The sequence below is a fragment of the Triticum urartu genome, unplaced genomic scaffold (genome assembly GCF_056163025.1).
Source record: "Triticum urartu cultivar PI428250 unplaced genomic scaffold, HENAU_Tu73 scaffold2, whole genome shotgun sequence".
Taxonomy (NCBI): Eukaryota; Viridiplantae; Streptophyta; class Magnoliopsida; order Poales; family Poaceae; genus Triticum; species Triticum urartu.
This window is the reverse complement of record NW_028260368.1, coordinates 13,212,652-13,240,272: the sequence shown is the minus strand read 5'-3', so window position 1 is coordinate 13,240,272 and position 27,621 is coordinate 13,212,652. Positions and strand designations below refer to the sequence as shown.

At 37.4% G+C, this 27,621-nt stretch overlaps 2 non-coding genes across 2 annotated transcripts; both read right to left on the bottom strand.

Annotated features, from left to right (window-relative positions):
- Nucleotides 1-1,860: 1,860 nt before the first annotated feature.
- Nucleotides 1,861-1,931, bottom strand: TRNAC-GCA (transfer RNA cysteine (anticodon GCA)). Its single transcript has one exon. It is a non-coding gene; the product is annotated as a tRNA-Cys (tRNA).
- A 17,532-nt stretch (nucleotides 1,932-19,463) lies between these two features.
- Nucleotides 19,464-19,535, bottom strand: TRNAR-UCU (transfer RNA arginine (anticodon UCU)). The gene has a single exon. It is a non-coding gene; the product is annotated as a tRNA-Arg (tRNA).
- Between the last annotated feature and the right edge of the window lie 8,086 nt (nucleotides 19,536-27,621).

Below are 27,621 nucleotides of genomic sequence, written 5' to 3'. Positions count from 1 at the left end.
ATTTACAAGATACCCCTTTTTCCTCTCCATGGGATTACATCCCGAGTTATTGTGAAAATAAAAAATAAAGAGGTTATGGAAGTCAATATTCTCGCATTTATTGCTACTGCACTGTTCATTCTAGTTCCTACTTCTTTTTTACTTATTATTTATGTAAAAACAGTCAGCCAAAATAATTAATTGGAATTCCAATTAATCATTGAAGAAATTAAAAAGGGATTAAATAAAAAAAATCCAAGTCTTAAATGAAAGGATCTGGTTGGAATCTTAAAGTGTGGTAGAAAGAACTACATATAGTTTTTTCTACGACACTTTAGATTCTTTCTATTATATTATCTTTGAATCTACATAGAATAGATTAGTAGATTGAAATAGTTAAGTAGTCTAATTCAATTTCTTTTTTCATTGCATCCACTTAATTTCAATCAGGTCAAAATAAAAAAATCTAAGACAATTCTTGACCAAAGAATCCATGGAAGGAAAGAAAAATAATATGAAGAATAGACTATAGTAAAAAGTAAAAGGAAATGGAAAATGTGTGATATGCCGTGAATAGTTCCGTGGAAGAAAGTCTAATTTTCTTATGTATAGAACTTTTTTTAACCATTCGTCATTTCTAGTAGAAATTCTGAATTGGTATAATGGCTCTTTCTTACATTACAACTTACAATACAAGAGTTTCTTACAGGAGTGAAACAAAACTAAAGAAAAAGATTAAAGAATAACGTTTGACAAAATGATTAATGCAAAATGATCCATTAAAGAAAAGAATTGATACAACAATTTGATTACTTAATCAATTAGTAGTATCCCTAGAGTCCACTCCTTCCCCATACTACTAGTGAAAGAGAAAATGTAAAGACTACCATTAAAGCAGCCCAAGCGAGACTTACTATATCCATCTAAATTATGTCTCCTATTTCTATGAAGGGATTATTCTACTATTGATCAATAATCATAGTGGAATCAAGGGTACAGAGTCAAAAAGGGATTCCGCCCTAAGGCCATGGATCAATCAGTTCAAGGAATTTACTCCTAACAAATTCTTATAGGAATTCTGGTAGAATTAGAGAGCATTAAAAATACGAGATACTATAGCCCTTTTTTCCTTAAAAAAGAAAGAGTACGGGAATGATGTCCTGAATAGAAGAAGCGGGAATAGGAAGATTTTTTATTCCTTTTGTTACTCTTTTTTTTTTTTTTAAGCAAAGGACGCCCGAATATACCATAAAATTATCGATAGATAAATATTTATTGGATACCTACCTTACCTAATGTTTATTTTTGACCTAAACCCTGCAGCCTTGCTTTGTATCATTCTATGAAAGAATGAAGAGATTTTATCCATAATACAACTCCTAAATTGATTTTTGATCGACCTATTTAATCTGATTCTCGTTAGAATTAAGTAGTCCTTACTTTAGTGTATGTAGGTAACATAAGATGTACGATAAAAAAATGTATAATAATTAGTAAGTCTTGATATTCTTTCGTGGAGTCCCTTCTTGAATCTTAGATTGAAAAAAAAAAAGAATGCCCCTTAGGGACCTTTCTTTGGATACCAAGATTTCTGACATCTTATCCTCGTATTTTAAAATTATCAAATCGAATCTCAATTAAGAACCAATTCAAATTCATATAATAAAAGAATAAGGAAACACTACCTCACCCCTATTGATAACCATTTTGGCCACTACCGTCAAAACAAACCCTAACCCTAGTTTGAGGATAGAACTATGGTATGGTTTCTCTAAACCCAGTATCGGCAGGCCCAGTTACTCTCTTGCCCGAACTTATGCGAAGTAAAAATTTATCGAATTCGATCAGCACTATAAAAAAAACCTAAGTATTTTATTGATCAGGCGGCACCCAGATTTGAACTGGGGATAAAGGATTTGCAGTCCCCTGCCTTACCGCTTGGCCATGCCGCCAAAAAATCCGATCAAAAATCTAGAAAACAGCAAGTATTCATCCACGTTTTCTTACGAAAAGCCCCTTTTATTTTGAATATAATTCTACTTACTTTTTTCCAATCTTTTTCAAAAAATCTATTCCTGCTTTTTTTGATCCAGTTTCTATTATTCTCCTCGATAGATTCTATCTTAAAACATACATTGTTAACACAATAAAACTTCCCATTTCTTTCTATTGAGATGAAAAAGAAGAAAAAGTGGATTTCTATTCACAGGCTGCAAAATTCAGAATAAATTGGAACCGTTAACTAGAATTCTCTTTTTTTTATTGCAGTAGTGAACTACTCTTAAATCGGTATTATCTCCCCCCCCTTCAATGGCATAATAAAATATTATGGCTTTATGCTTAATCCGTGTATAGGTAAACTTTAGGTCCGAACAGCATTATTATCCAAAGATCCCCTTTATGTACATATCTCTATGGGGAATCATGCTTTAATTTTTCAAAGTATTAAATTAAATATCTTGAATAAAAAAAGGAAATTTGCTCTGATATAGAGTATAACCTGACTATCTTGGCGTACCCAAGTGAAATTACGATAAAAGAAAAGCATGGATATGGGGAGAGGTGGATAACTAGATTGGCATGTACTTAAAAAAGGGACTTACTTTATTTTAGAATTCCACAATGAAATACTGAATTTTCTAGCAATTATACTACTCCGATCCGAAATAAAAAAGAACCCTCAAATTATTTTGAGAAATTAAAGTAAGCACGCTATTCTAAATCGAAGTAAAGTCAAACTTTCTAGTATATTATATTACGGCTTTATTACATTCATAGAAAGGAGATAAAATGAGAAATCTTTGCCATCCAATCTGATTAGAATATCATAACATAAAGTATAAGTGGCAGAATTTTTTTTGTAGGAATGTTTTATCAATTCATTTTCATTTCATTTGTACCCCTGGCAAACTCGAACTTTCGTCCAAATGGTCTCTATTCATATGTATGAAATACATATATGAAATACGTATGTGGAGTTCCCTAGAATTTCATGTGATTCAGTAAACAGAATATAGATTCCATGATTGCTAGATCGATCCATAGGGATTGATGAAGAGTGAGCTGATAATGGAATTTTTCTTTGATAAACAGGAAACTTAAGATTAAGATGCTCCGGAATGGAAACGAGGGAATGTCCACAATACCCGGATTTAGTCAGATCCAATTCGAGGGATTTTGTAGGTTCATTAATCAAGCCTTGGCAGAAGAACTTGACAAGTTTCCAACAATTAAAGATCCAGATCACGAAATTGCATTTCAATTATTTGCGAAAGGATATCAACTGCTAGAACCCTCGATAAAAGAAAGAGATGCTGTGTATGAATCACTCACCTATTCTTCCGAATTATATGTATCTGCGAGATTAATTTTTGGTTTCGATGTGCAAAAGCAAACCATTTCTATCGGAAACATTCCTATAATGAATTCCTTAGGAACCTTTATTATAAATGGAATATACCGAATTGTGATCAATCAAATATTGCTAAGTCCTGGTATTTACTACCGCTCGGAATTAGATCATAAGGGAATTTCTATCTACACTGGCACTATAATATCAGATTGGGGGGGGAGATCGGAATTAGCAATTGATAAAAAAGAAAGGATATGGGCTCGCGTGAGTAGAAAACAAAAGATATCTATTCTAGTTCTATCATCAGCTATGGGTTCGAATCTAAGAGAAATTCTGGATAATGTTTCCTACCCTGAAATTTTCTTGTCTTTCCCGAATGCTAAAGAGAAGAAGAGGATTGAGTCAAAAGAAAAAGCTATTTTGGAGTTTTATCAACAATTTGCTTGTGTAGGTGGGGACCTGGTATTTTCGGAGTCCTTATGCGAGGAATTACAAAAGAAATTTTTTCAACAAAAATGTGAATTAGGAAGGATTGGTCGACGAAATATGAATCGGAGACTTAATCTTGATATTCCTCAGAACAATACATTCTTGTTACCACGAGATGTATTGGCCGCTACGGATCATTTGATTGGAATGAAATTTGGAACGGGTATACTTGACGATGACGATATGAATCACTTGAAAAATAAACGTATTCGTTCGGTTGCGGATCTGTTACAAGATCAATTCGGATTGGCTCTTGGTCGTTTACAACATGCAGTTCAAAAAACTATTCGTAGAGTATTCATACGTCAATCGAAACCGACTCCCCAAACTTTGGTAACTCCAACTTCAACTTCAATTTTATTAATAACTACTTATGAGACCTTTTTTGGCACATACCCGTTATCTCAAGTTTTTGATCAAACGAATCCATTGACACAAACTGTTCATGGGCGAAAAGTGAGTTGTTTAGGTCCTGGAGGGTTGACGGGGAGAACCGCAAGTTTTCGGAGCCGAGATATTCATCCGAGTCACTATGGGCGTATTTGTCCAATTGACACGTCTGAAGGAATCAATGTTGGACTTACTGGATCCTTAACAATTCATGCGAGAATTGATCACTTGTGGGGATCCATAGAGAGTCCGTTTTATGAAATATCTGCTGAGAAAGCAAAAGAAAAAAAAGAGAGACAGGTGGTTTATCTATCACCAAATAGAGATGAATATTATATGATAGCAGCAGGAAATTCTTTGTCCTTGAATCAAGGTATTCAGGAAGAACAGGTTGTTCCGGCTAGATACCGTCAAGAATTCTTGACTATTGCATGGGAACAGATTCATGTTAGAAGTATTTTTCCTTTCCAATATTTTTCTATTGGGGGTTCTCTCATTCCTTTTATTGAGCACAATGATGCGAATCGGGCTTTAATGAGTTCTAATATGCAGCGCCAAGCAGTTCCGCTTTCTCGGTCCGAGAAATGCATTGTTGGAACTGGATTGGAACGCCAAACAGCTCTAGATTCGAGGGTTTCCATTATAGCCGAACGCGAGGGAAAGATCATTTCTACTGATAGTCATAAGATACTTTTATCAAGTAGTGGGAAGACTATAAGTATTCCTTTAGTTAACCACCGTCGCTCTAACAAAAATACTTGTATGCACCAAAAACCCCGGGTTCCACGGGGTAAATCCATTAAAAAAGGACAAATTTTAGCAGAAGGAGCTGCTACAATTGGGGGCGAACTTGCTTTAGGAAAAAACGTATTAGTAGCTTATATGCCATGGGAAGGTTACAATTTTGAAGACGCAGTACTAATTAGCGAACGTTTGGTATATGAAGATATTTATACCTCTTTTCACATCCGGAAATATGAAATTCAGACGGATACGACAAGCCAGGGCTCCGCTGAAAAAATCACTAAAGAAATACCACATCTAGAAGAACATTTACTCCGCAATTTGGACAGAAATGGAGTTGTTAGGTTGGGATCCTGGGTAGAAACTGGTGATATTTTAGTAGGTAAATTAACGCCTCAGATAGCGAGCGAATCATCTTATATCGCGGAAGCTGGATTATTACGGGCCATATTTGGCCTTGAGGTTTCCACTTCAAAAGAAACTTCTCTGAAATTACCTATAGGTGGAAGAGGGCGCGTTATCGATGTGAAATGGATCCAAAGGGACCCGCTCGACATAATGGTTCGTGTATATATTTTACAGAAACGTGAAATCAAAGTTGGGGATAAAGTAGCCGGAAGACATGGGAATAAAGGGATCATTTCCAAAATTTTGCCTAGGCAAGATATGCCCTATTTGCAAGATGGAACACCCGTTGATATGGTCTTCAATCCCTTAGGAGTACCCTCCCGAATGAATGTGGGACAAATATTTGAAAGCTCGCTCGGATTAGCGGGGGATCTGCTAAAGAAACATTATAGAATAGCACCCTTTGATGAGAGATATGAGCAAGAGGCTTCAAGAAAACTTGTGTTTTCAGAATTATATGAAGCCAGTAAAGAAACAAAAAATCCATGGGTATTTGAACCCGAGTACCCGGGAAAAAGCAGAATATTTGATGGAAGAACAGGCGACCCCTTTGAGCAACCTGTTCTAATAGGGAAGTCCTATATCTTAAAATTAATTCATCAAGTTGATGAGAAAATTCATGGGCGTTCTACTGGGCCCTACTCACTTGTTACACAACAACCGGTTAGAGGAAGAGCCAAGCAAGGGGGACAACGAGTAGGAGAAATGGAAGTTTGGGCTTTAGAAGGATTTGGTGTTGCTCATATTTTACAAGAGATACTTACTTATAAATCTGACCATCTTATAGCTCGCCAAGAAATACTTAATGCTACGATCTGGGGAAAAAGAATACCTAATCATGAGGATCCTCCAGAATCTTTTCGAGTGCTCGTTCGAGAACTACGATCTTTGGCTCTAGAACTGAATCATTTCCTTGTATCTGAAAAGAACTTCCAGGTTAATAGGGAGGAAGTTTGATCGGAATAAATATAAATTCTTTTCTTATTTCTATTTTATGATTGACCAATATAAACATCAACAACTTCAAATTGGACTCGTTTCCCCTCAACAAATAAAGGCTTGGGCTAACAAAAACCTACCTAATGGAGAAGTCGTTGGCGAAGTCACAAGGCCCTCTACTTTTCATTATAAAACCGATAAACCAGAAAAAGATGGATTGTTTTGCGAAAGAATCTTTGGACCCATAAAAAGCGGGATTTGCGCTTGTGGCAATTCTCGAGCGAGCGGAGCTGAAAACGAAGACGAAAGATTTTGCCAAAAATGCGGGGTCGAATTTGTGGATTCTCGGATACGAAGATATCAAATGGGATACATCAAACTCGCATGTCCCGTGACTCATGTGTGGTATTTGAAAGGTCTTCCTAGTTATATCGCGAATCTTTTAGATAAACCTCTTAAGAAGTTGGAGGGCCTAGTATACGGCGATTTCTCTTTTGCTAGGCCCAGCACTAAAAAACCCACTTTTTTACGATTACGAGGTTTATTCGAAGAGGAAATTGCATCCTGTAACCACAGCATTTCTCCCTTTTTTTCTACCCCAGGCTTTGCAACATTTCGAAATCGGGAAATTGCGACAGGAGCAGGTGCTATTAGAGAACAATTAGCAGATTTGGATTTGCGAATTATTATAGAGAATTCTTTGGTCGAATGGAAGGAATTAGAAGACGAGGGGTATAGTGGAGATGAGTGGGAAGATAGAAAAAGACGAATAAGAAAAGTTTTTTTGATTAGACGCATGCAATTGGCGAAACATTTTATTCAAACAAATGTAGAACCAGAATGGATGGTTTTGTGCTTATTACCGGTTCTTCCTCCCGAATTGAGACCTATTGTTTATAGGTCTGGAGATAAAGTAGTGACTTCAGACATTAATGAACTTTATAAGAGAGTTATCCGTCGGAACAACAATCTTGCCTATCTATTAAAAAGAAGTGAATTAGCGCCAGCAGATTTAGTAATGTGCCAGGAAAAATTGGTACAAGAAGCCGTGGATACACTTCTTGATAGTGGGTCCCGCGGGCAACCGACGAGGGATGGTCACAATAAAGTATACAAATCACTTTCAGATGTAATTGAAGGTAAAGAGGGAAGGTTTCGCGAGACTCTGCTTGGGAAACGGGTCGATTACTCGGGGCGTTCTGTCATTGTTGTGGGTCCTTCGCTTTCATTACATCAATGTGGATTACCTCTAGAGATAGCAATAAAGCTTTTTCAGCTATTTGTAATTCGCGATTTAATCACGAAACGCGCCACTTCTAATGTAAGGATTGCTAAAAGGAAAATTTGGGAAAAAGAACCCATTGTATGGGAAATACTTCAAGAAGTTATGCGGGGACATCCTGTACTGTTAAATAGAGCACCTACCCTGCATAGATTAGGCATACAGGCCTTTCAACCCACTTTAGTAGAGGGGCGTACTATTTCTTTACACCCATTAGTGTGTAAGGGTTTCAATGCGGACTTTGATGGAGATCAAATGGCTGTTCATCTACCTTTATCCTTGGAAGCTCAGGCAGAAGCCCGTTTACTTATGTTTTCTCATATGAATCTCTTATCTCCCGCTATTGGGGATCCTATTTGCGTACCAACCCAAGACATGCTTATCGGGCTTTATGTATTAACGATTGGAAAGCGTCGAGGTATTTGTGCAAATAGATATAATAGTTGCAGAAACTACCCAAATCTAAAAGTAAATTACAATAATAATAATAATTTTAAATATAGGAAAGATAAAGAACCCCATTTTTCTAGTTCTTATGATGCACTGGGAGCTTATAGACAAAAACTAATCAGTTTAGATAGTCCCTTGTGGCTACGATGGAACCTGGATCAACGCGTCATTGGGTCAAGAGAAGTTCCGATTGAAGTTCAATATGAATCTTTGGGGACTTATCATGAGATTTATGCCCACTATCTAATAATGGGAAATAGAAAAAAAGAAATTCGTTCGATATACATTCGAACCACTCTTGGTCATATTTCTTTTTATAGAGAAATAGAGGAAGCCATACAAGGATTTAGTCAGGCCTATTCATACACTACCTAAACAAGAAAGTTAGATTCGGCGATGCCCCTCCCCTTTCGGGGGGCATTCCGATTTCCCTAGTATCATCATTATTTGCCACGCGAATCCAGATTGAGATTGAGGCAATTAAGTTAATTAAATTTTCGAATCACTGACTCAGGCCCATTGTCGAATCCTACTCAGCAATTGTCGAATCCTACTCAGCCGAAAAGGGGGTACTTATGTATGGCGGAACGGGCCAATCTGGTCTTTCATAATAAAGAGATAGACGGAACTGGTATGAAACGACTTATTAGCAGATTAATAGATCATTTTGGAATGGGATATACATCCCATATACTGGATCAACTAAAGACTCTGGGCTTCCATCAAGCCACTACTACATCGATTTCGTTAGGAATCGAGGATCTTTTAACAATACCCTCTAAGGGATGGTTAGTCCAAGACGCGGAACAACAGAGTTTTCTTTTGGAGAAACACTATTATTATGGGGCTGTACACGCGGTAGAAAAATTACGCCAATCTGTTGAGATATGGTATGCGACAAGTGAATATTTGAAACAAGAAATGAATTCAAATTTTCGGATAACGGATCCTTCTAATCCAGTCTATCTAATGTCTTTTTCAGGAGCCAGAGGAAATGCATCTCAAGTACACCAATTAGTAGGTATGAGAGGATTAATGTCGGACCCTCAAGGACAAATGATTGATTTACCTATTCAAAGCAATTTACGCGAGGGACTTTCTTTGACAGAATATATAATTTCCTGCTATGGAGCCCGCAAAGGGGTTGTAGATACTGCTGTGCGAACAGCAGATGCTGGATATCTTACACGTAGACTTGTTGAAGTAGTTCAACATATTATTGTGCGTAGAAGAGATTGTGGTACTATCCGAGGTATTTCTGTAAGTCCTCAAAATGGGATGACGGAAAAACTTTTTGTCCAAACACTAATTGGTCGTGTATTAGCAGACGATATATATATCGGTTCACGATGCATTGCCGCGCGAAATCAAGATATTGGAATTGGATTAGTCAATCGATTCATAACTGCCTTTCGAGCACAACCATTTCGAGCACAACCAATATATATTAGAACCCCCTTTACTTGCCGAAGCACTTCTTGGATCTGTCAATTATGCTATGGCCGGAGTCCTACTCATAGTGATCTGGTCGAATTGGGAGAAGCCGTAGGTATTATTGCAGGTCAATCAATTGGGGAGCCAGGGACTCAACTAACATTAAGAACTTTTCATACTGGCGGAGTATTCACAGGGGGTACTGCCGACCTTGTACGATCCCCTTCGAATGGAAAAATAAAATTCAATGAGAATTTGGTTCACCCCACACGTACCCGTCATGGGCAGCCTGCTTTTCTATGTTATATAGACTTGCATGTAACTATTCAGAGTCAAGATATTCTATATAGTGTGAATATTCCCTCAAAAAGCTTGATTCTAGTGCAAAATGATCAATATGTAAAATCCGAACAAGTAATTGCGGAGATTCGTGCCGGAACGTCCACTTTACATTTTAAAGAAAGGGTACAAAAGCATATTTATTCTGAATCAGACGGCGAAATGCACTGGAGTACTGATGTTTACCATGCGCCCGAATATCAATATGGTAATCTTCGCCGATTACCAAAAACAAGCCATTTATGGATATTGTCAGTAAGTATGTGCAGATCCAGTATAGCGTCTTTTTCACTCCACAAGGATCAAGATCAAATGAATACTTATGGTAAAAAAGATAGGGAAATTCTTGATTATTCAACGTCGGATCGAATCATGTCCAATGGCCATTGGAATTTTATCTATCCTTCTATTTTTCAAGATAATTCAGATTTGTTGGCGAAAAAGCGAAGAAATAGGTTCGTCATTCCATTACAATATCATCAAGAACAAGAGAAAGAACTAATATCCTGTTTTGGGATTTCGATTGAAATCCCCCTTATGGGTGTTTTACGTAGAAATACTATTTTTGCTTATTTTGACGATCCCCGATACAGAAAAGATAAAAAGGGTTCAGGAATTGTTAAATTTAGATATAGGACCCTAGAAGAAGAATATAGGACTCGAGCGGAAGACTCAGAAGAGGAATATGAGACCCTAGAAGACGAATACAGGACCCGAGAGGACGAATATGAATATGAAACCCTAGAAGAATCTAAATATGGAATCCTAGAAGACGAATACGAATATGAAACCCTAGAAGACGAATATGGGAGCCCAGAAAACGAATATGGGAACCCAGAGAACGAATATAGGACTTTAGAGAAAGACTCAGAAGAGGAATATGGGAGCCCAGAGAGCAAATATAGGACCCAAGAGGACGAATATGGAACTCTAGAGGAAGACTCAGAAGACGAATATGGCAGCCCCGGGGAAAGCGCAGAGGAAAAATATGGTACTTTAGAGGAAGACTCAGAAGAAGATTCAGAGGACGAATACGAGAGCCCAGAGGAAGATTCCATCTTAAAAAAAGAGGGTTTGATTGAGCATCGAGGAACAAAAGAATTTAGTCTAAAATACCAAAAAGAAGTAGATCGGTTTTTTTTCATTCTTCAAGAACTTCATATCTTGCCGAGATCTTCATCCCTAAAGATACTTGACAATAGTATTATTGGAGTGAATACACAACTCACAAAAAATACAAGAAGTCGACTAGGCGGACTGGTCCGAGTGAAGAGAAAAAAAAGCCATACGGAACTCAAAATATTTTCCGGAGATATTCATTTTCCTGAAGAGGCGGATAAGATATTAGGTGGCTGTTTGATACCGCCAGAAAGACAAAAAAAAGATTCTAAGGAATCAAAAAAAAGGAAAAATTGGGTCTATGTTCAACGGAAAAAAATTCTCAAGAGCAAGGAAAAGTATTTTGTTTCCGTTCGCCCTACAGTGGCATATGAAATGGACGAAGGAAGAAATTTAGCAACACTTTTCCCGCAGGATCTCTTGCAAGAAGAAAATAATCTCCAAATTCGACTTGTCAATTTTATTTCTCATGAAAATAGCAAGTTAACTCAAAGAATTTATCACACAAATAGTCAATTTGTTAGAACTTGCTTAGTAGTGAATTGGGAACAAGAAGAAAAAGAAAAGGCTGGTGCTTCCCTTGTTGAGGTAAGAGCAAATGATCTTATTCGCGATTTCCTAAGAATTGAGTTAGTCAAGTCCACTATTTCGTATACACGAAAAAGGTATGGTAGGACAAGTGCAGGACCGATTCCCCATAATAGGTTAGATCGCGCCAATATCAATTCTTTTTATTCCAAGGCGAAGATTGAATCACTTAGCCAACATCCAGAAGCTATTGGCACTTTGTTGAATCGAAATAAAGAATACCACTCTTTGATGATTTTGTCGGCATCCAACTGTTCTCGAATTGGTTTATTCAAGAATTCAAAACATCCCAATGCGATAAAAGAATGGAATCCTAGAATTCCTATTCGAGAAATTTTTGGGCCCTTAGGCGCTATTGTAGCTAGTATATCGCATTTTTCTTCATCTTACTATTTACTAACGCATAATAAAATCCTGTTAAAAAAATATTTGTTCGTTGACAATTTAAAACAAACCTTCCAAGTACTTCAAGAACTTAAATACTCTTTAATAGATGAAAATAAAAGGATTTCTAATTTCGATAGTAACATAATGTTGGATCCATTCCTTTTGAATTGTCACTTTGTCCATCATGATTCTTGGGAAGAGACATTGGCAATAATTCACCTTGGACAATTTATTTGTGAAAATGTATGTCTATTTAAATCGCACATAAAAAAATCCGGTCAAATTTTCATTGTAAATATGAATTCCTTTGTTATAAGAGCAGCTAAACCTTATTTGGCCACTACAGGAGCAACTGTTAATGGTCATTATGGAGAAATCCTTTACAAGGGAGATAGGTTAGTTACGTTTATATATGAAAAATCGAGATCTAGTGACATAACGCAAGGTCTTCCAAAAGTGGAACAAATCTTTGAAGCGCGTTCAATTGATTCATTATCCCCGAATCTCGAAAGGAGAATTGAGGATTGGAATGAGCGTATACCAAGAATTCTTGGGGTCCCTTGGGGATTCTTGATTGGAGCTGAGCTAACCATAGCCCAAAGTCGTATCTCTTTGGTTAATAAAATCCAAAAGGTTTATCGATCCCAAGGGGTACAGATCCATAATAGACATATAGAGATTATTATACGCCAAGTAACATCAAAAGTGCGGGTTTCCGAAGATGGAATGTCTAATGTTTTTTCGCCTGGGGAATTAATCGGACTATTGCGAGCGGAACGAGCAGGACGAGCTTTGGATGAATCGATCTATTATCGGGCAATCTTATTGGGAATAACAAGGGCTTCTTCCTGAATACCCAAAGTTTCATATCTGAAGCAAGTTTTCAAGAAACTGCTCGAGTTTTAGCAAAAGCTGCCCTACGAGGTCGCATTGATTGGTTGAAAGGCTTGAAAGAAAACGTAGTTCTGGGGGGGATTATACCTGTTGGTACCGGATTCCAAAAATTTGTGCATCGTTCCCCACAAGACAAGAACCTTTATTTCGAAATAAAAAAAAAAAATCTATTCGCGTCGGAAATGAGAGATTTTTTGTTTCTCCATACAGAATTAGTTTCTTCAGATTCTGACGTAACAAACAATTTTTATGAGACATAAGAACCCCCATAAAAATATTTTTTACTTTACTAGACTTTTGAACTTAGAACACTAACAGGTCAAATTTTAGATTTTTAAGATTTTTATTTTAATAAGTAAAACAAGTCAGTTAATTCATTAAGGTGGTTATGTTTATACCATGTATCAATGGCCAACTCTTATCTTAGTACAAGGTTCTCTCGGAACAATTATTATTTATTTCAAGCTATTTCGGATCTTTCTTAATCTTCAAAAAGAACTAAATTCCGTAATGGAATGGTAGGATTAAAAAAAAGGAAGTGTGGAAAAAATGACAAGAAGATATTGGAACATTAATTTGAAAGAGATGATAGAAGCAGGAGTTCATTTTGGTCATGGTATTAAGAAATGGAATCCTAAAATGGCCCCTTACATTTCGGCAAAGCGTAAAGGTACTCATATTATAAATCTCGCTAGAACGGCTCGTTTTTTATCAGAAGCTTGTGATTTAGTTTTTGATGCAGCAAGTCAGGGAAAAAGTTTCTTAATTGTTGGTACCAAAAAAAGAGCAACAGATTTAGTAGCATCAGCTGCAATAAGGGCTCGTTGTCATTATGTTAATAAAAAGTGGTTCAGTGGTATGTTAACGAATTGGTCGATTACCGAAAACTAGACTTTCTCAATTTAGAGACTTAAGAGCAGAAGAAAAAATGGGAAAATTCCACCATCTCCAAAAAGAGATGTGGCAATCTTGAAGAGAAAATTATCTACTTTGCAAAGGTATCTCGGCGGGATCAAATATATGACGAGATTGCCAGACATTGTGATCGTCCCTTGATCAGCAAAAAGAGTATATAGCTCTTCGGGAATGTGCCATTTGGGGATTCCTACTATTTCTTTAGTCGATACAAATTGTGACCCGGATCTCGCGAATATATCGATTCCAGCCAACGATGACACTATGACTTCAATTCGATTGATTCTTAACAAATTAGTATTTTCAATTTGTGAGGGCGTTCTCTCTATATAAGAAATCGTTGATTAAGAATATATAGTGAATTCTTGGGCAACTGCGTAAATTTATGGAATCACTTACTTTACTATATCTTTTTTTTTGCATAGAATTTTTTTTGCATAGAAAAAAGAAGGGGAATATTGATATATATTAGAGGGTATTGATATATATTATGATCTGATGTGCTTTCTTGGTATCCTAAATATAAGATTAATACTTCAAGTGCTGAGTTGAGAAAGAGATGGTTGAATCAAAAGAATTCCTTTTTTGAAGTTCAATTTTTATCAGAGGACAATATGAATATTATACCTTGTTCCATTAAAACACTCAAGGGTTATACGATATATCGGGTGTAGAAGTAGGCCAACACTTCTATTGGCAAATAGGAGGTTTCCAAATTCATGCCAAGTACTCATCACTTCTTGGGTCGTAATTACTATCTTGCTAGGTTCAGTTGTCATAGCTGTTCGGAATCCACAATACCATCCCGACCGACGGTCAGAATTTTTTTTGAATATGTCCTTGAGTTTATTCGAGACTTGAGCAAAACTCAGATTGGAGAAGAATATGGTCCCTAGGGTTCCCCTTTATTGGAACTATGTTCTTTTTATTTTTGTTTCGAATTGGTCGGGTGCTCTTTTACCTTGGAAAATTATAGAGTTACCCCATGGGAATTAGCAGCGCCCACGAATGATATAAATACTACTGTTGCTTTAGCTTTACTCACGTCAGCGGCATATTTTATGCTGGTCTTAGCAAAAAAGGATTGAGCTATTTCGAGAAATATATTAAACCAACTCCAATCCTTTTACCAATTAACATCCTAGAAGATTTCACAAAACCATTATCGCTTAGCTTTCGACTTTTCGGGAATATATTGGCGGATGAATTAGTCGTTGTTGTTCTTGTTTCTTGTAGTCCCCTTAGTCAGTCCCCTATACCGGTCATGTTTCTTGGATTATTTACAAGCGGTATCTCAAGCTCTTATTTTTGCAACATTAGCCGCAGCCTATATAGTGTGAATCCATGGAGGGTCATCATTGAATTGACTCTTTTTGGAAATAGTATTTTTTTTTTTTGCAGCTTAGCTCAATTCATGCATGGTTCCAGATAATCTGCTTGGTTGCAAAAAAATAGTTAGAAATGCGTATGAATATATAGCCTAGAGTTGTAGGAGAGAGAATAGAATAGACTATATTATGGAATTTTCAAAGTATATATGCATTAAGGAGGGTGGAGTCAGGCTAGATCTATACTATAATATCCTTAATGTCTATAAGTGGAGTCCTCTTTTATGCAGGTTTCCACTTTAAGCAATGATTTTAGAATCCGATTCAATAGAAAATGAGAAAATATGCAAACAAAATAGAAGAAACAAATGTATATATATAGGATATTATATTATATATTCCTAGGTTAGATTCATTATCTAATCCGATATATGGATATGGAATTCCCTTCTATGTAGTTCGGACAATTCACATTATCATTTCAATTTGATTTCAATTTGTACTTTTTAGTTACTTTACTTCTCCCCAATAGAGCTTAGAAGTAAGAATTTATGGTTGATTGTTAATTTCCTTAACCATTTCTTTTTTTTGGACACGAGGAAACTACTCACCATGAATCCACTAATTGCTGCTGCTTCTGTTATTGCTGCTGCTGATTGGCCGTAGGGCTTGCTTCTATTGGACCTGGAGTTGGTCAAGGTACTGCTGCAGGACAAGCTGTAGAAGGTATTGCGAGACAGCCAGAAGCAGAAGGTAAAATACGAGGGTACTTTATTGCTTAGTCTAGCTTTTATGGAGCTTTAACAATTTATGGACTAGTTGTGGCACTAGCGCTTTTATTTGCGAACCCTTTTGTTTAATCTTAAAAAAAAAATTCTTTCGATTTCGATTAGATACTTTTTTCTTTTTTTAGTAAATTGGTATTTGCTTCCACAATTCCAATTATATCAATTACTTTATTTAATTTACTCCTATTTATTACTCCTGGAATTATCTATTTATCGGGACAGATAATACCCCATTCTAGGAAGGGCTGAGTTGAGTATTATTAATTTAGAAGATATGCTCACCTTCTTATTTCCCGTCCTTAGTTTAGGAAAGTGGAAAGTTTTTTCCTTTTATTTTAGGAATTTTGGGAACAGAACATTTCAACAAAGGAAGTCTTTCACCGGTCAAACAAGACGTAAGACTTAATCTAAAGAAATTACTAGATTGAATCTATTTGCATTAAAAAAAACGATCAAAAAAGGGCGAGCGAAGTAAGTGATCGAAAAACTTTGTTCTTTGTTCGTCCTATCTATAGAGGAGAGCATATGAAAAATGTAACCCATTCTTTCGTTTTTTTAGCTCACTGGCCATCCGCTGGCAGTTTCGGGCTTAATACCGATATTTTAGCAACAAATCTAATAAATCTAACTTGTAGTGGTTGGTGTTTTGATTTTTTTTGGAAAAGGGAGTGTGTGCGAGTTGTCTATTTCAAGAATAGATTGGATCTATCCGGCTGCACTTTATAATATTTTTAGTATTTTTCGGATAAATAAGAAAAGGGTGCACGATCTCGACGAATTACTTCTGAATAAATTCAGAAATCATATGGAAGAACCATAGCATTTCGCGACTCATTGGTAAATCAACTTTGATTCTCTATAAACCAAGAATGTGAGACCATTAACACGGTTAAAGCTAAACTTGCTTGAAGTCCAGGCAAAAAGAGGTACTCTTTCTACAACTATATTAGTATTAGTACCAATTTAAACGGGAAATAGCTAATGTAAAATTTATCTGATATAGAACACTCATATCGATAAAATGGTTTGAACTATTTACTAGAAAAAAAAGGGGGCACCCTGCCCTTTTTTAACCAATGCCGAATCGACGACCTATGTATAAAAAGAGAAATTTTTTGGATTTGAAGAAAAAAAAAAATAAAAAAGAATTCTATTAATTTTCATTTTCCATTTATTTAGTTAGTTTTTCTTAATGAAATTGAAATTATTAACTAGAGGCAAATAAAAATAAAGAAACAACTTTGCTGACCATGATATATTTTTATCTAGGCGGAAGAGTCCTCTTAATATTTATCTAGTCTTATATAGGTTTCGGTATATTGAAATATAAACATAAAAAAGAAGATAGAGGATAGGCTCATTACTTAAAAAAAAGATATGGAAATAGCTATAGAAAAAAAAAAAGGAGCGTGAGAGCCAAATGAATCGAAAGATTCATGTTTGGTTCGGGAAGAGATCATAAAAGTTGTAAACTTACAAAATAATCTACTTTCATTAAAAGATTTATTAGATAATCGAAAACAGAGGATCTTGAGTACTATTCGAAATTCAGAAGAATTGCGTAGAGGGACCATTGAGCAACTCGAAAAAGCTCGGATTCGATTACAGAAAGTCGAACTAGAAGCGGATGAGTATCGAATGAATGGATACTCTGAGATAGAACGAGAAAAAGCAATTTGATTAATGCTACTTCTATTAGTTTGGAACAATTGGAAAAGTCTAAAAACGAAACCCTTTATTTTGAAAAACAAAGGGCAATGAATCAGGTCCGACAGCGGTTTTCCAACAGGCCGTACAAGGAGCTCTAGGAACTCTGAATAGTTGTTTGAATACCGAGTTACATTTCCGTACGATTCGTGCTAATATTGGCATTCTCGGGTCCCTGGAATGGAAGAAATAATTAAATTAATTAGGCCTTGAACTTCTACTTTCGTTTAGAATTTAGGCATTATTTTTCCCCTTGCTTCCGAAAAAAGAGTCAAGAAACACTAATGGCAACCTTCGAGTCGACGAAATTCATAAAATTCTCCGCGAACGTATTGAACAATATAATAGGAAAGTAGGGATTGAGAATATAGGTCGCGTAGTTCAAGTGGGGGATGGGATTGCTCGTATTATAGTCTTGGTGAAATAATGTCAGGTGAATTAGGTCGAATTTGCAGAAGGTACTAGGGGTATTGCTCTGAATTTGGAATCCAAAAATGTTGGGATTGTATTAATGGGCGATGGGTTGATGATACAAGAGGGAAGTTTTGTAAAAGGCAACAGGAAGAATTGCTCAGATACCCGTGAGTGAGGCTTACTTGGGTCGTGTTGTAAATGCTCTGGCTAAACCTATTGATGGGAAAGGCGAAATTATAGCTTCCGAATCTCGCTTATTGAATCTCCTGCTCCAAGTATAATTTCCAGGCGTTCCGTATACGAACCTCTTCAAACAGGGCTTATTGCTATCGATTCGGATGATCCCTATAGGGCGCGGTCAGCGAGAGTTAATTATTGGGGACAGACAGACTGGCAAAACAGCAGTAGCCACAGATACAATTCTCAATCAAAAAGGCAAGGTGTAATATGTGTTTATGTAGCTATCGGTCAAAGAGCATCCTCCGTAGCTCAAGTAGTAACTACTTTCCATGAGGAGGGGGCCATGGAATACACTATTGTAGTAGCTGAAATGGCGGATTCACCTGCTACATTACAATACCTCGCTCCTTATACGGGAGCAGCCCTGGCTGAGTATTTTATGTACCGCGAACGGCATACTTTAATAATTTATGATGATCTCTCCAAACAGGCACAAGCTTATCGCCAAATGTCCCTTCTATTAAGAAGACCTCCCGGACGTGAGGCTTATCCAGGGATGTTTTTATATTGCATTCACGCCTTTTAGAAAGAGCCGCTAAATTAAATTCTCTTTTAGGCGAAGGAAGTATGACCGCTTTACAATAGTTGAGACTCAATCTGGAGACGTTTCCGCCTATATTCCTACTAATGTAATCTCCATTACAGATGGACAAATATTCTTATCTGCGGATCTATTCAATGCCGGAATTCGACCCGCTATTAATGTGGGTATTTCTGTTTCCAGAGTAGGATCCGCGGCTCAAATAAAGCCATGAAACAAGTAGCTGGCAAATCAAAATTGGAACTAGCGCAATTCGCAGAGTTACAAGCCTTTGCACAATTCGCCTCTGCTCTCGATAAAACAAGTCAGAATCAATTGGCAAGGGGTCGACGATTAAGGGAATTGCGCTTAAACAATCCCAGGCAAATCCTCTCCAGTGGAAGAGCAGATAGCTACTATTTATACCGGAACAAGAGGATATCTTGATTCGTTAGAAATTGAACAGGTAAATAAATTTCTGGATGAGTTACGTAAACATCTAAAAGATACTAAACCTCAATTCCAAGAAATTATATCTTCTAGCAAGACATCACCGAGCAAGCGGAAATCCTTTTGAAGGAAGCTATTCAGGAACAGCTGGAACGGTTTTCTCTTCAGTAACAAATAATTTTGCATGTCTACTCTTGTTAGTAGAATAGGAATCGTTGAGGAAAGCTTTTTCATTTGAATCATGCAAAAAAGTTTTCTTTGTTTTTAGTTTAGTATAGTTATTTAAAAGAATAGATAGAAATAAGATTGCGTCCAATAGGATTTGAACCTATACCAAAGGTTTAGAAGACCTCTGTCCTATCCATTAGACAATGGACGCTTTTCTTTCATATTTTATTCTTTCTTTTATTTTTTGCTTCTTCCGAGAAAAAACTGTTAGACCAAAACTCTTTTAGGAAATCAAAAAATCCAGATACAAATGCATGATGTATATATTATATCATGCATATATCATAAAGAAGGAGTATGGAGGCGGTAGTGGGAATCGAACCCGCAACCCCAAGGTTATGAGCCTTATGAGCTACCAAACTGCTCTATACTCTTAAACTAAAGAGGGGTAACTAGTGGATAAAAGAGGGTTGGATACGCCCCTCTACCAATATCTATACAAAATAGAATAGTCCATTTATACAGAATGGTAAAGAGGGCTCCTCTATGATTATCAATTCCAGAAATCCATACAAATACGAAAGGGTATTTTATCCTTACCAACTGGATCTTGTTGCACCCGGTAACAAACATTCATAAACCATTTCTCGAAGTACGTGTCCGGATAGCCCAAAATGTCGATAGTTAGCTCTAGGTCTTCCGGTCAAAAAACAACGTCGATGAAGGCGTGTAGGTGCACTATTACGCGGTAGGGATGCAATTTTTCTCGCATTTTCGTTTTTTCACTCAAACTCAAGGGAGAAACTTTGCTTCTTATCTTTTTTTTTAAAGATTGACGAATCAAATGATATTTCTGTTCTAATTTCTGCCGCTTCTTCTCCCTCTGAATCAAACTTTTTTTTGCCATAATGTGTCGTTGCTATTATTACCAAGTATACGGTTCTAATCCTAGATGGAAAAATAAATAGAAAAAGAAATCTAAAAAGGCAGATCCTCCCTCTCTATCAAGAGTAATGAACTAGGTGCTGATACAGTACAAAAAAACAAACTAAATTAACCAAACTTTGCCTGATGTTGAGGCAATCAAGAAAGCTGCATAAGTGAATATATAACCCACGGAAAAGTGAGCTAATCCAACCAATCTTGCTTGCACAATGGAAAGAGCACGGGCTTATCTCTCCAGCGAATTAAATTAGCTAAAGGTGTGCGTTCATGAGCCCATGCTAAAGTCTCAATTAATTCCTGCCAATACCCCCGCCAGGAAATTAAGAACATAAATCCAGTAGCCCAAACAAGATGTCCAAATAAGAACATCCACGCCCATACCGATAAACTATTCATCCCAAAAGGATTATATCCATTGATAAGTTGTGAAGAGTTTAACCATAGGTAATCTCTTAACCATCCCATCAAATAAGTGGAGGATTCATTAAATTGTGAAACGTTGCCCTGCCATAATGTGATATGTTTCCAATGCCAATAAAAGTAACCCACCCAATGGTATTTAACATCCAGAAAACTGCCAAATAAAATGCGTCCCAAGCAGAAATATCACAAGTACCGCCGCGCCCTGGGCCGTCACAAGGAAAACTATATCCAAAATCCTTTTTATCTGGCATTAATTTGGAACCGCGTGCATCTAAAGCGCGCCTTTACTAAAATCAATGTAGTTGTATGCAAACCTAGAGCAATAGCATGATGAACCAAGAAATCCCCAGGTCCTATTGTTAAGAAAAGCGAATTACTATTCTCATTAACAGCATTCAACCATCCGGGCAACCATAGGCTTCGACCGCATTGAAAGCGGGGCCATTCGTTGAAGATAAGAGTATATCGAACCCATATGTCGTCTTGCCATGAGCAGATTGTATCCATTGGGCAAATATAGGTTCGATCAAGATTTGCTTTTCTGGAGTACCAAAAGCAAGCATGACGTCGTTATGAACATAAAGGCCCAAGGTATGGAATCCTAGAAAGAGGCTAGCCCAACTTAAATGAGATATGATAGCTTCTTTAGTGGTCTAACATTCTTGCCAATACATTATCCTCATTCTGTTCCGGATTGTAATCCCTAATGAAAAAAATAGCTCCATGAGCAAAAGCCCCTGTCATGATGAACCCTGCAATATATTGGTGATGAGTATATAAAGCAGCTTGAGTAGTAAAGTCTTGTGCTATGAATGCATAAGGAGGTAAAGGAGTACATATGTTGAGCTACTAAGGAAGTAATAACCCCTAAAGAAGCTAGAGCAAGACCTAACTGAAAATGAATCGAATTGTTGATTGTGTCATAAAGGCCCTTATGCCCACGCCCTAATCGACCCCCCGGAGGAGTATGCGCTTCTAAAAGATCTTTAATACTGTGCCCATTCCGAAGTTAGTTCGATACATGTGACCGGCAATGAGGAAAAATAATGCAATAGCTAAATGATGGTGAGCCATATCGGTCAGCCACAACTTTGTGTTTGTGGATGGAATCCCCCAAGAGAGTTAGAATGGCAGTTCCCGCTCCTTGAGCGGTACCAAATAAATGATTACTCGAATCAGGGTTTTGGGCATAAAGATTCCATTGACCCGTCAAAAGGGGTCCCAACCCCTGGGGATAGGGTAATACATCTAAGAAATTATTCCATCGAACGTACTCCCCCCTGGATGCGGGAATAGCAACATGAACTAAATGTCCTGTCCAAGCCAAAGAACTTACCCCGAAAAGTCCTGACAAATGATGATTGAGACGAGATTCCGCGTTTTTGAACCACGAAAGGCTTGGTTTCCATTTGGGTTGTAGATGTAACCAACCCGCTATTAAGGACAGCGTAGAAAGAAATAATAGAAAAAGAGCTCCAGTATAAAGATCCTCATTGGTGCGTAATCCTATTGTATACCACCACTGATAAACTCCAGAATAAGCAATATTCACTGGACCAGCAGCACCTCCTCGAGTAAAGGCTTCCACAGCGGGTTGACCAAAATGAGGATCCCAAATCGCATGAGCAATAGGTCTTACGTGTAAAGGATCCTGTATCCATGATTCAAAATTTCCTTGCCAAGCTACATGAAACAGATTCCGGACGTCCATAGAAAGATTATTGCTAATTGCCCAAAGTGAGAAGCAAAAATGTTCTGATAAAGACGTTCTTCAGTAATTATCATCATGACTTTCGAAATCATGTGCGGTAGCAATACCAAACCAAATACGACGAGTAGTGGGTGTCCTGAGCTAAGCCTGGCTAAACCTGGGAAATCTTAATTCCATAATGCCTTTCAAATCCTCCTAGCCACTATCCTACTGCAATAATTCTCGCTAAGAAGAATGCCCATGTCGTGGCAATTCCACCCAGAAGGTAATGGGTTACTCCTACAGCGCGTCCTTGTATAATGCTCAAGGCTCTAGGCTGAGTAGCAGGAGCAACTTTTAATTTGTTATGAGCCCAAACGATAGATTCAATGAGTTCTTGCCAATAACCACGGCCGGCTGATTAAAACATTAAACTGAAGGCCCAGACAAAATGAGCACCTAAGAAAAAAAGACATATGCAGATAATGAAGAACCATAAGACTGAATGAACTTGCGATGCCTGTGCCCACAAGAAATCTCGAAGCCACCCATTAATCGTAATGGAACTCTGTGCAAAGTTTCCCCCTGTAATATGAGTTACCACCCCTTGATCACTTATAGTACCCCAAACATCCGACTGCATTTTTCCAACTGAAATGGAAAATGACTACCGAAATTGCATTGTACATCCAGAATAACCTAAGAAAACATGATCCCAGGCGGATACTTGACATGTTCCCCCTCGGCCAGGCCCATCGCAAGGAAAGCGAAAACCTAGATTTGCTTTATCGGTATCAAACGGGAACTCCGAGCAAATAAAACACCTTTCAAAAGTATTAATACAGTCACATGTATGGTAAATGCATGAATGTGATGGACTAAAAAATCTGCGGTTCCTAATGGAATAGGTAACAAAGCCACTTTGCCACCTACTGCTACTAACTCGCCGCCTCCCCACGTTAAGCTAGTACTCTGTTGTTGCACCAGGAGCTGTTACGCCAGGCGCAGTAGCATGGATATTTTGTACCCATTGAGCAAAGATAGGTTGTTAATTGTATGGCAGTATCCGAAAACATATCTTGTGGACGGCCTAAAGCACTCATGGTATCATTATGAATGTACAAGCCAAAACTGTGAAAACCTAGAAATATACATACCCAGTTAAGGTGGGATATGATTGCATCGCGGTGTCTAAGGACGCGATCTAATAGATCGTTGTATCGAGTAGTTGGATCATAGTCTCTTACCATAAAAATTGCTGCATGTGCAGCAGCACCGACTATTAGAAATCCGCCAATCCACATGTGGGTGTGTGAACAAGGAAAGTTGTGTACCCCATCAGTCAGTAGCTAGGTATGGATAGGGAGGCATAGAATACATATGATGAGCTACAACAATGGTTGTAGAGCCTAGCATAGCTAGGTTAAGAGATAATTGAGCATGCCATGACGTTGTTAAGATTTCATAAAGACCCTTATGGCCTTGTCCTGTAAATGGGCCCTTGTGAGCCTCCAAAATATCTTTAAGTCCATGGCCCAATACCCCAATTGGGTCCTATACATATGACCTGCGATTAGGAAAAGAATAGCAATAGCTAAATGATGGTGCGCAATATCGGTCAGCCAGAGACCACCGGTTACTGGATCTAGTCCTCCGCGAAAAGTCAGAAATTCTGCGTATTTGGACCAATTTAAAGTGAAAAAAGGGTTGCTCCTTCGGCAAAACTAGGATAAAGTTGAGCCAAAAGGTCCCGATTCAAGATAAATTCATGAGGAAGTGGTATCTCTTTAGGATCCACCCCAGCGTCAAGAAATTGTTAATTGGTAAAGATACATGAATTTGGTGCCCCGCCCAAGAAAGAGACCAAGTCCTAATAATCCCGCTAAGTGGTGATTCAACATGGATTCTACATCTTGGAACAGGCCAATTTGGGAGCGGCTTTGTGATAATGGAACCAACCAGCAAAAAGCATTAACGCTGCAAAAATCAATGCACCAATTGCAGTACAATAGAGTTGTAATTCACTAGTTATTCCAGATGCTCGCCAAAGCTGAAAAAACCAGAGGTTATTTGGATTCCTCGGAAACCCCCGCCTACATCACCATTCAATATTTCTTGCCCTACTATAGGCCAAACTACCTGAGCACTGGGTCCAATGTGAGTAGGATCACTTAGCCATGCTTCATAATTGAAAACGGGCGCATGAAAGTACATGCCACTCAACAAAGAAAGATAATGGAAAGTTGCCCGAAATGAGCACTAAGACTTTTCGAGAAATCTCCTCCAAATCACCAGTATGACTATCGAAATCGTGAGCATCAGCATGTAGGTTCCAGATCCAAGTGGTAGTATCAGGGCCCTTAGCTAGTGTTCTTGAGAAATGGCCGGGTCTGGCCCATTCCTCAAAAGATGTTTTTACAGGATCCCTATCCACAACAATTTTTACTTCTGGTTCCGGCGAACGAATAATCATTAAGTCCTCCTCTTTCCGGACAAGACATACAAAGAGACCCGCCAACTGTCTTTTTAGTGAATCTTTGAAAGATATATATTTTGAAAGATAGATTTTGAAAGATAGATTTTGAAAGATAGATATTGTGATTATGTTCTTTTCTTTACTATCTACCATCCTTCTATTTTTTTTTTAGTTATTCACTGGAGCAATTATATATTGAAGTCAATCGAGGCAAGTGTTCGGGGTCTATTATGACATAAAGATTAGGTGCCTAACGGACATTGTTTATCTTGAAAAACAAATATTTCTCGACGTAAGAAAAAAATCTTTTTTATTTTAAGTTAAGAAACTAGTGTATTTTTTTTGAGGGCATAAGCTCCTATCTATATCTACTTTCCTTGAGCATAATATAGGGTTTTTTATTTGATTCTAAATTCCAAGATAACTCATTAGAATTATTAATAAGATGGTCCTAATATATTAGCAATATTTAGATTGCCCCCTCTTTTTATTCACTTTATTACTTCTATTCTAGACCCCTATCCCTATGGTTTATTCTTATGAATATCATATAAAATAGAAGGTATAAGAAATGGATATAATGAAATTCTTGATTCGATCTTACGACCTAATTTATTTGATTAATGGATCAACAACCAAACCACCCATTTTATGAAAAAGAAGGAGCATGGTCTTATTCAAATTCAAAGCGCTTCGTAATCTTCAACCAGTTCTGTGCTTCAATATAATTTCCCGGAGTAAGCGCTATAGCTTGTTTCCAATATTCAGCAGCTTGATCAAACCAAGCTTCCGCAATTTCCGAATCACCCTGTAGAATGGCCTGTTCTCCTCGGTCGGAAATAGGAAGTTCCTTCCCTTAGAACCGTACTTGAGAGTTTCCTACCTCATACGGCTCAGAAATTGCTATCTGAATTTCCCCTATCTGAACTGAATTCGATTTATCAAAAATCGATCCAATTTGTTCTTGGGTTAAGCAGAAGAAATTAATTACCTAAGTTTCAAACCCTAATTTTTATCAATAATCAGTTTGATCTTTTTTCCCACCTTCAGAAGAATGAAGCATAGATAGATATAGAGCCTTCGTTCAAATTTCTGAGAGGTAACTATCCCGGTTTCAATATAGAAATCTCTATAGAATCCTTGAAAAAGACTTTTTTCCATAGAGAAAGAAAAAAAGAACATACTATCTTTGGGATCTGATACTACACCGCTGCTTATCCCTTAGTGGATCGGCTCTATTACATAAGCGGATTCCTAAATTTGCCCCATATCATGGGATAAGTAAGCAGTTTTTTTTTAGTTGTATCGACCCAGTCGCTCACTAATTGATCTTTACGGTGCTTTCTCTATCAATTTGAGAAACTTTATCCATAGAGTAGTAGTATAGGCCATACTTTCTTCGTTTTTTGATTCTCGTGAAGTGTCCTTCCTTCCTACAGCTGATAGGGAAAAATCGTTGTTTTTACGATCCCTATGTAGAAAGCCCTTTTTTTCTAGTATTTACTAGAAAATTTGATCCTCTCTTTTTTTTTTTTCTTTCTATAGTGGAGATAGTCGCACGTAATGACAGATCACGGCCATATTATTAAAAGCTTGCGGTAAGAAGGGGTTTCGTTCTAGTGCCCGGAAATAATATTCCAAAGCCTTTGTATGCTCTCCATTGCTTGTGTGTATAAGGCCTATGTTTATAGAGTATATAACTTCGATCATAGGGATCGATTTCTAGTCGCGTAGCTTCATAATAATTTTGCAAAGCTTCCGCATAATTTCCTTCGGATTGAGCCAACATCCGTTACGGTCGTTCATTCTATTCAAAAAATCTCCGTTCCAAAACCGTACATGAGGTTTTTCATCTCATACGGCTCCTCCTTCTGTACATAATAGTACTAAGCGAAATAATCTATAGAATCAAAATAGAATTAGTCCCGTCTCATTATGAACCGAAAGGGGCTGGTATTTTTCCAAGAAATCTCTAGCCAACCTTCCCACAAGAGGTTTTTCTTAACACCAATGAATTCTATTAATGCTAGAGGAAAACGATAGCTCCAATAATTTCTTTGTTCTCAACGCCTCCTATTTAGAGGAATTAGCTACTTCAACGATCTTTGATGGTTATAGGGGTATCCAAAGTACAAACCTGATGGTTGTTTGTTATCCCAACCATTCTTCCCAGCCCTGATACCGATCAGGAAAGGGGTAATTTCTAACAAAGTTTTTCTCTTGTTGATTCCTATTTCTAGGTGTAGTGCTTTTCTCCCCTATGCTGCCTACGGATACTAATAGAGTAGGATTTGGGCCTGTAATCCATACCATACCATATCCTGTAGGTGTAACCTTTTCGCTCAATACTCAAATCTACAATTGAAGTATCTGAAGCCGCATCAATCGAGGGATACACGACGGAAGGAATTGTTAGTTCGCTCTCACCTTCCCGAAGCGTGGGTTTGTTTTGCTTTACAAATTTGGTTCTCTCTATGCCAACCCCCCTCTCTTTTTCGTAAGACTGAGGTATAGGTAGAGGCTAAAAAAAAGCAAAAAAAGAGTCAAATCGCACCATCTCTATAATAAGTAATGCCTTTTTTTCTCCTGAGGTTGTCGGAATTATTCGCAATAAAATATTGGCTACAATTGAGGAGGTCTTATCAATGAAATTTCCATTTCCACGGGATCTAGGCATAATTCCCAACCCATTCTATATAGAATTGTTTTCATTCCTTCACAAAGATAACATAAAAACAAACACATTCGATTCTTATAATTATA